General features: G+C 30.7%; 1 long non-coding RNA gene across 2 annotated transcripts; it reads left to right on the top strand.

The window, feature by feature from the left end:
• The first annotated feature begins 2,596 nt into the window (after positions 1 to 2,596).
• LOC107842181 lies at positions 2,597 to 4,842 on the top strand. Of its 2 annotated transcripts, none has more exons than XR_007044481.1 (3): positions 2,597 to 2,830; positions 3,263 to 3,395; positions 4,484 to 4,842. It is a non-coding gene; the product is annotated as an uncharacterized LOC107842181 (long non-coding RNA). The 2 variants fall into 2 exon arrangements; XR_001665659.2 differs by lacking the exon at positions 2,597 to 2,830 and adding an exon at positions 2,924 to 3,153.
• Positions 4,843 to 10,162: the final 5,320 nt, after the last annotated feature.

Raw genomic sequence — 10,162 nt, 5'->3', positions numbered from 1 at the left:
AACACATGGGCATAATGTAATATTTTCAATACCAATGTAATGCAATTGAGCTAGGTGGAATACCCTACAATTGTAATTTCATGGCTATGTGGAATCCGCCTCTGGTGCTCGGCGGCCAAGCCTACAATCCAAGTGGCCGCCAGGATTTGGAGCCGGTATACCCCCCATGTGAGTACACCGCAGGGAAGCCTCCCCCATGTGAGATATTCTAATTATTTTATTATCCTCCCATGTAGGATACAATATCATATGACCCGTATAGGCAACTACGGTTTCCAGCGATGAGCCCATTCACTCAAACGCCTTCTTCGGGCATCCACCTTTCTCATAAAAATCAATGCATTCAAACTTCGTTCAAATCAATCACATGTCATACTCAGTAGGATATCGTCATACCCGACTTGCAAGTCATCAGTATCATATCATTCTCTTCATTCAATCATCATATGCAACATATTTCAACATGAACAAAACAAACCTCTCTTTGAAAGTCAAAAACCATATCCAAATCATGACATTTTTAAGATATTTCATGACATGCATTTCAAGATGATTTCAAACGATTCATATCATGTGAAAACTTAAAACAATGTCATAGCAAGAGAGGGGTTCCGTGTAAATCATGCTCTTAATTTCTCATCATTATGAAACACATGCATATCCACATATAATATATCAAATCACATTGGAATTAGGCCTAAAGACCAAATTAATATCATAAAACATTTAAACATAATCATATTCGTAATTTCAAAACCCCCATTTTGAAAACATGAATTTTTAAAGCCCATGAGATTTTTGAGATAACCCCACGTACCTCTATATGCAAAGATTATAGGTGCTTCTTCAAGCCTACGTTTTGGGGATTCCAAATATGCAATTAGTTTCTGAAACCCCCGGTTGAATCTTGAGTTGCTTGGGTTTTTTTATTTTGAAACCCTAAGGAGAATTCTTGAGCACTTTTGATGAATGAAGGTGTATTTTGGGGTCTTTGGAACTGAATTTCGCGTTTAGGGCTAAGTAAGGGTGGAAAAGGACCATTTTGCCCCAAAAACGGAGTGTTTAAGTCACTTGAAACATTTACATAGGCGTCGTCTATGCCATCGCCTATGTTTACATAGGCACCGCCTAGGCTATCGCCTATGTTTACATAGGCGCCACCTAGGCTATCACCTATGCTTTCCAGTAGCCATGGGCGATTGGTTAGGCGACACATATTACTTTGAAAGGTCATAACTTCTTGCTCGAGTGCCGGATTTTAGCAAAATTGGTATCGTTGGAAAGCTAACTCGGAAACCTATCATTTTAAACATAGTAGGCTTTCTAATTTGACATATACAAAGAGTCATGATCGATTGAGGTTGACACAAATTATAATATCCACTTAAGCTTAATCGGTCGAAGTAGTTTTCAACTCCTTCTTGAGTCAAATGACCCCTATGGTTTAAATTCAAGCTTGAACGGATTCACGTTCTACACAAATAATTAACATGCCGTATTGGCATAGGATTTATGGCTTCGGTATTTATCAACATATCGGAATCATGGTCTATATTGTAGCCCGAAATGCAGGGTGTTACAATATATAAGTGAAACTATGCTATTACTATTTACTCCTAAAGTGAAAGGGCTTCAAGTATAGAAACTTATGATAATATGGAAGTATCATAGAAGTTTAACACAAAGGGGGAAAGATAGATACTTATAAGCTTGATGGTAGAGCGAGAGAATGATATGTAAGACAATATAAAGATCCCACTTTCATATTTTATGTAAATTATACTAACATCAAATAGGAAGGACCATGTGATGTAAGGTGGTGCCTTAGCGGCGAGGGAAGGTTTAGCTTTACATACCTTAATACTTTACAAGCTACGATAGTATTCCGAACTTTTATCCTTCCAACCATCAGTTTAAGATATCCGATAGTCAATCTACTAACTACAAGGATAACATATATGTCCATTAATGACCCATTGATGTATTTAACAATTTTATTCCGACAATCTTCGATTATGCCCAAAATCAATTGAATTTCTTAACAAGAATTCGGAATGAATTTTTCATTTCCAATTTATATAATTCAACGTTAAATCCACATAATTAGTAGGAATCCCTAAAAACTCTCTTTTTATCAAAATTTTCCCCTTTCCTCCTTTTTCTTCTCATGAACCCATTTCAGAAACTAGTACAAAACTCAAATTCAATACCTCCAAATACTTGTCTATAATCTATATATTATTAAAAGGAGAGGACAAATCCTTTTCATTAAGTCAAGTGGCAGCGTAAGAATAAGCCACTTGGTAGTTTAGAGTAATATTTGCTTTAATGTGCAACTAAAGTTGTTGCATATTCCCAAGCGATTTCTTTGTTTGATTGTATCTCATAGACGTGGTCCGGCACTATGCGTTCTTTCCGACTTATCAACGTGGATACGTTTTTCACTATTTTCACATTAACATTGCCTTTTTATTTATAATGAAAAACCCTTAAAAGTGAAAAGACCATGGTCTTGACTTGGACAAGAATATGGATTTTTATTTACGAGTGAGTATTTTCACATAAGAGTTTTGGTTAATTAGTTGATGCAACTTTTAACTTGCTCTTCTTTTCCTTTAGTTACACCACAGTTGTTATGTAGTTAAAGTTCTTTTATAATTGGTTGTTGCATATTTAAGGTTGACATTAGCCTTTTATTGCATGTTGGTATGTTGTATTCATTTTAATTACCACAGTTGTATTCATCTTGATGTATATAGAATTTTGTACTTTCAACTTGGAAATCAACTCTCACATTATATCAACTAATTGATTTGGTCTACGCAAATAGGTTTGTCCTTTATGATCCTACCTATGCCATTTTTTATCGTTAAAATATTTAATTCATCACTTTAAAATAATTTGGGTTCTTATCATCTTACGTTGATAGGGTTACTTCGCATGTGGTGCAGATAAGTTCTAGGATTGTAGATTGTTTTCTTCTAAAAAATCATTTCTTAATATATTGTTTATTTTGAAAGTTGTATTGAAAATTATAATTATTCGAATACTTGAAAACCTTGTTGTCAAATAACAGACAATTGTTTTTTAACAAACGACTAAAGATCAAAGGAAAGATGCCAATTTAGAAAACTTCTACTGCATATGAATCAGGTATTGGAAAAGAAAGATGGAAAGTCATATTCAAGTTGTGTGCTTGATCATGAAAATAGCTCATGGAAGCAATTTATAATATGAATGATAGAATCTGATATTGTAACAGGAAGGAGGTGAAAGCGAAGTTTAGTCCCGATAAAGAAACTATCGAATTCACTTATCGACTCAAGGGGAACATAGGGAGGAAGAAGTCAATGTTGTACAATAACAACTTGAACGTTGGAAGTGATGATTTAAAGGTAAGCATTATTCTCTTTTTAATGACTTTTTTGGATCATACAATAGCAAATAATTTATATTCAGCATTTGTTGCTGTAACACAACCTTACCAATTTTTCATTGACAGTGAAAGCTTTTATTTGTACTTTTTTTGTAACATAAGCACAAGTAAATTAGAAAAATTGCATATTATTTCAATTTACAAGTAACATGTAGGTTGGTTGGAGTTACTCTGGCAGAAACTAGCCCTGAGAAAACAAGTAATTATTTTAATTTTTTCATGTATAGGCTTCATTTTGCTATGATTTTTCCTGTCACATTCTTGGATCTTTTATGTTTGTCATGGAGGCAAGAAGAGAGTGATGGTAAAGATCATTTAATTTTTCATACTGATATTTTACTTGGATGTCCTCTTGTGTCCTTATCTATTCAGCTCTCTTCTACAACTTTTCATCATATCCATTGAAATTGAAATCATAATTGTATTTTTCATTAGAATTACTATAAACTGTTTTCAGTAACCTATATTTCCTTGAATGCGCCTACATAAATTTATGATCATAATTGTTCATATTTTAGTTATTTCATAATTCTTATCAAAGGGAAAGCATTTTTTGAAAAGAAAGAATAGGTGCATGTTTAAGAGAATATTTCATTTTCCTAGATACATTACCTTAGCATCTTAGATTACCGAGATATGGTAATTTTGAATATACCATCATGTAAAGAGCATCATAGCTGACCGTTTAATATATAGAATTACATAGCTACTATTTGAAGGGGAGTCTTGGAGTAATCGGTAATGTTGTTGCGATGTGACCGGGAGGTCACGTGTTCAAACCTTAAAAAAATTCTCTAGCATAAATGCAACGTAAGGCTACATACAATTATATCCTTGTGGTGGGCCCCTTCCCCATATCCTGCGCATAGTAGGAGTTTAAGTGCACCGGGCTGCCCTTTTTAATTATATAGCTCTATTATGAGGAATCTGAGCGCGACCGGAAGATTGTTTGTTATGCTGATCTCTTTCAATCTTAGATATATACCAATTTTGCATAGTTGTTGACTAATAGATTTGCCTATGCTAACGTTATCATTCAATTTACAGCTTACTATGCGGTCGAAAATGAGTCACTTGGAAGACAATTTCCAATAGTCTTTTGGAGCGAGTTAAGGATGACTGTGGGTCAAAATATTGGGATGAAAAGGTTGTAACAACTCCTCCAAATAGCCTAAACTAGGAATTAATGTTATTTAATATTAAAATTTACTTTAGTAGTATGTAAAGGCAGAAGGCAGAATTTTCTATTAAGTTATGTGATTATGTACTCTCTTAAGTGTATTCCTAAGTTTAAGAAGCATATGCATGATTATGCTGCACATCCTGAAGAGATAATTGTTGCTTTCTATGGGTTATCCAAAGCAACAAAGATCCCAGTCAATGACACAAAAACTGTTGAATCAGAGTTCTTGAGATTATATTAATGTCATCTATAAAACTGTTGAATCAGAGTTCTTGAGATTAGATTAATGTCATCTATGTCTTTCCTGTCTTGTTCTCTCCCTGCCCTATCACATGACAATGAAAAACAACCTAAACCAGGGATCAAGCTTACCAGAATGCTCCAATTAAAGTAGATCTCTGTTTTTCGGCAACAAAATATGAAGTGATTTAAGAATAAGAAACAACTTCAGAATTGGATGTGATTGCCCAGCTATAAAGTCAAAGGTTCTAACCCTGCCAATCATGTATTAATAAGAAAGAAGAGAAAGACAGGCTGCAGATATGTGCTCTTATTAGCATCATTCTTTTGTTTCGTGTGTTCGTGTGATGAATTTGATCTTGGAATACCCGACCTAAAACTATCAAGAGTTTTGATTGAAGAAATATCTAAACATTAAAAAGAACTTTGGCTAGCCCACATGCCTACAATTTTTGGTATAAAACTTACAATTTCTCTTCTCATTAATTCTTTAGGATGTTCATCTAATAAAAGTCTCACATTTTATCAAGGACTAATTTTTTCTAATTACGATTAAGCTATAACTTGAAAGCGCACATTTAAGGAGCTCTTCGTGTTGGCATGTATTGATATAAGCAAAAAATTGTTGCCAAATATGTGTGACATGTTTCTTGACTTGGATAATTGCTTTCTAAGGGAATTCTTGAACTTTGGCCTATCTAGAGGCTGCAGATTGAATCATATTGTGGTACTGCAAAACCGCCTCAAGTGAATGACCAAAAATTTTACAAATGCTTGATGTTGGAGAAATTAACTCTATGTATCCTATGTTTATTATTTCTTTTATTTTAAATGTGTTGAAATCTAATTAGCAGTCATTTTTTTTTTCTAAAAGTGGTTTATGGCTTTACCTATCCAAGGAGAACATAATCAATTTTTGAAAGGATCACTAAGTTAAAATACCGTTGAAGCGTACTTCCACTCAAGAACCTAAATTAAGGTAAGCTTCCTATATTTTTTAGTGGAAGTACGATGGTTCTTTCAGAAAAAGGAACGTTAATAGAGGAATAAAGAAAAGAAAGAGGCTTAAAGTTAACTAAGTAGAATAGTGTTCTTGGAAATTAAGCTAATTTAAATTTAAAATTTGTGCTTGATTTAAAACTATGTATAACATCGTATTTGAAATTTCAAATTGTATGCGTGTACCGTAAGTTAGTTTTCCAAATTTAATTTACTATATTGTTAGTTATATTCATTGATTTAAAATATATCAATGTGATATGAAAAAAAAAAAATTATTATGCTAAATAAATAAGTTAATAATTTTACTAATTCTTCTGATACGGCCGCGCATTGCATGAATACGTATACTAGTTAAATTTAAAAAGGAAAGGATAGAATTTACCTCTTGAAATTCAATTTTAATTTTAGATTATTGAAGTCACTTCTCCAAAATTATTTCAAAATTACTATAAGAATCCCTTCCCCTTCTAGTGAGTTCTTGGATGCCGAAAGAAGAAAAAGAAACAAAGTAATAATACTCAGATGTTGCCTTTAGCTTTCTCTTTAATTTTTATACTTGGTTCCTTAGTTGATTGGAAATAAAGAAGGAAAACAGCGGAGCAACAGTAGTGCACTTTCCCTTTTTAACATTTCATTCATTTTTCTTTTTTTCTATTCCTTTTTATTTTTGTCAAGTGTTGCTACTACTATACCGACCTTTATCAAACCCCAAATTCTCTTCTTTATATTTTCTTGTCACTTTAATATATTTTTGAGACAAAAGTGGGACCTACTTAAAAATAGCAAATTCTAAAGTTCAAGACTTTTCAATTTATTTTTTCTACTAGGAGTAATCATATAACTTATATACACAATAGCTATGTGTACATGTATGCACTATAGTTCTCCGTAAAATACGTACATCTCATATTCATTTAAAATATTAAACTTGGATTCAAAACTTTTTGAGGTGTACAATTTCCTCTTTCTAAAGAAAATCAAAATTATTATTAATTATCAAGAGTTTACACTTTTTGCTGTTATTTTTATTTAATAACTTAATTAAAAAAATTATATTGTTTACATGTCTAAAAACAAAGCCGTCAATATAGGTCAGGCCCGTTGGGCCAGTTCGATCCGACCTGTAATTTGATGGAGTTGAGCTTCAGTTTTTACAGCCCATTTAAAAACAGGGCTTTTTAGCCTAGTTCGGATAAGCCCGTGGCCCGTAGGTTTTGAGCAATGTGGGTTGGCTAGCCCGTGGGTCGGTCCGTAAGTCAAATACATGCAACTATTTAGATTGCTTATTAGTATTTTTATTTGGTTCGAAGAATATCATGTTAAAAGTTATTTAATTTTACTATTAGGAGTATTTTTTGGGGTGTTGGAGACTTGATTAACAAGTATTAACATTATATAATATTGTCTGATAATATTTATGTTTATTAGCATTCTAAAATTAAATTATAAAATATTATTTTTTAAAAGTGTGCTGACCCGTGAGGCCCACGACCCACGGAGTAATGGTGTGGGCTTGACGTTTTTGGACCCATCATTTTGATGGGTCAGCCCAACCTGGGCCGTCAAACTCAAAGCCTGTGTGGGCTAACCCGGATGGGTTGGGCTGACCCGTATTGACAGCTCTATCTAAAAGTTTTGTATTTATAAACAACTAATAAATGGTCATGAATCAGATAGTTTAAATTTCACAACAATAAAGTTTAAAAAAATAATGGGTCAAACAAATAAAATGATAATTTTTAAATTTTTTCTCTAAAAATATTTTTTGTGAATCCCGCGGGAACGAATACTAGTTAAATTAAATATATAACAAAAAAATACTACTCGCTCCATTTAAAGGAGAATGGTCTATTTTGACTTTCCATGAAATTTAAAAGAATAAAAAAGACTTTTGAAACTTGTGTTATCAAATCAAAATTATGCCAGATATATGTATTTGGCCAAATAAATATATTTAGTATATTTATAATTTTATTTAAGAGCATTAATTAGTAATCTTTATAAATGATAAGCATTTAATGAGTAAAAGTCATGTGAGAAAATAAGATTCGAAAAAATTTAATGAGTAAAAATCTTTTTGTAAGAAAATAAATAATGGCTCACAAGTTTCTCAACGACTATTCTCAAAAGTCGATATCACCTAGATGCTTAATCAAGATAGATATCATAAAGAGATGTATGACTCAGTTGAGTGAAGTTTCAACTGGGGTCAAATTTTTACTCAAATAATGAACACCCCTAGTTACTATTGTTAGTTACTTCTTTTTGATTAATGGGGGTTTAATTTTCAGATTAGTTGCAAAAAATAAAATGGACTAAGGCAAGGTGATCCAAATGTGATAAAATAAATGACTGAAGAAGATATACAAATAATAACAAAATACTGAAGAAGATATAAAAATAATAACAAAAGAAGAATATTTAAATGACGAAGGAACAGATCAAAAAATAATATTTGATAACAATGAATTTGATGAAATAAAAGGAAAAAAATTAGACTTAAGTGTAGAAAAAATATTTATATAGATTACGAATTAGAAAGTGAAGACAGTATATATGAAATTTCAGAGAATGAAACAGATAATAAAATAGAAGATAATGAAATAGATAGTGAATTAGACGAATTAAATGACTGAAGAAGATATACAAATAATAACAAAAGACTGAAGAAGATATAAAAATAATAACAAAAGAAGAATATTTAAATGACAAAGGAACAGATCAAAAAATAATATTTGATAACAATGTATTTGATGAAATAAAAGGAAAAAAATTAGACTTAAGTGTAGAAAAAATATTTAAAATATCAACAATAAAAAATATATTTACTAGGAAAAAGGAAGAATATTACGTTGTAAGTCAAAAGGAACATGTAATAGACTGCAGATATGCAAAAGGTAAAGCTAGTATACCACTAGTAACAAAAAGGTTAATTAATAAAGAAATAAACGATATAAAGAGTAGAGGAGACCCAGTAAAATATGTACACCTTGGAGGTATAGAAATATTAATAAAAGCATGTTTTAGAGAAGGAATAGATACATCAATAGAATTATATTTAGCAGATGATAGGATTATAAGACCTATAGAAAAAAGCATAATAACTGCGATTAAAGGAAATTTAATATACCAAAAATTTAAATTTATAATAAGTGCAAATTATTCAGTAGCAATAACAGATAAAAATATAGATAAATCATTAGTATTATATTGGAAAATATCAGGAAAAGAACTAACCCCAGAAAGTAAAATATTTACAGCAAGATGTAAAAATCTATGTGTATTAACAACAAAACATAAAATAACGGGGAAAAATAAAATTAATAAAATACAAATAGAAAGTCCTTTTGAACAATTCGTAAAAATAATTGATAATAATGATTATAGTTACAGAAATATAGACATAGAAGAAAATTTAGAAATAATAAATGATAGAATAAGTACAACAAAAAGAATAGCTTATGAAAAACTAGAATCATCAAATTCATCAAAAAGAACAAGTTATGAAACAAGTTCAATAGTTAATTTAAATCAATATTACATAACAGGAACAATAAACGAAAAAAGAATATTTAATACTCTTAAATACAGGACAGGAAGAAAATTATATAGCAAAATATCTAGTAAAAAATGAGAAAATAAAATCTGATAATAATATATGCCCAGATCTACCAAGAAGCTTAATAAACACTAAAAATATAGCAAAAAATAAAAATAATAATAGGAGTTAGAAAAAATAAAATAGAATTTGAAATAAAGGAGGAAATGCAAAAAACAGACATAATATTAGGAATTAAATGGCTAGAACAAGTAAAATCATACAATATAGAACATACACAATTATTTATAACATATAATAGGGAAAGATTATTCCTAAGAAGAGCTCTAACATGATATGAAAATATATGTATTAATGAAGAAAGTAGTAGAAGGATATTATAGTAGGTATTATACGTCTATGATAGATATAGGAGCAGAAGCTAATTTATGTAGATATAATTGTTACCAGAAAGTAAATGGGATAAATTAAAAACACCAATAATAGTTAAAGGATTTAATAACGAAGGAAGCTTAATTACTTATAAAGCTAAGAATGTAAAAACACAAGTATGACATAAAATATTAACAATAGAAGAAATCTATAATTATGAGCTAACATCAAAAGATATACTCTGAGGAATGCCGTTTTTAGATAAATTATACCCACATATAATAACTAGAACAGATTGGTGGTTTACAACACCATGTAAACAGAAAGTAAGAGCAAAAAGAGTTATTAATAAAATAATAAAGAAAACTGA

Source organism: Capsicum annuum, chromosome 9 (assembly GCF_002878395.1).
Source record: "Capsicum annuum cultivar UCD-10X-F1 chromosome 9, UCD10Xv1.1, whole genome shotgun sequence".
Classification (NCBI taxonomy): domain Eukaryota; kingdom Viridiplantae; phylum Streptophyta; class Magnoliopsida; order Solanales; family Solanaceae; genus Capsicum; species Capsicum annuum.
Note: the sequence above shows the minus strand (reverse complement) of the source record. Positions and strands in the feature narration are given on the sequence as shown.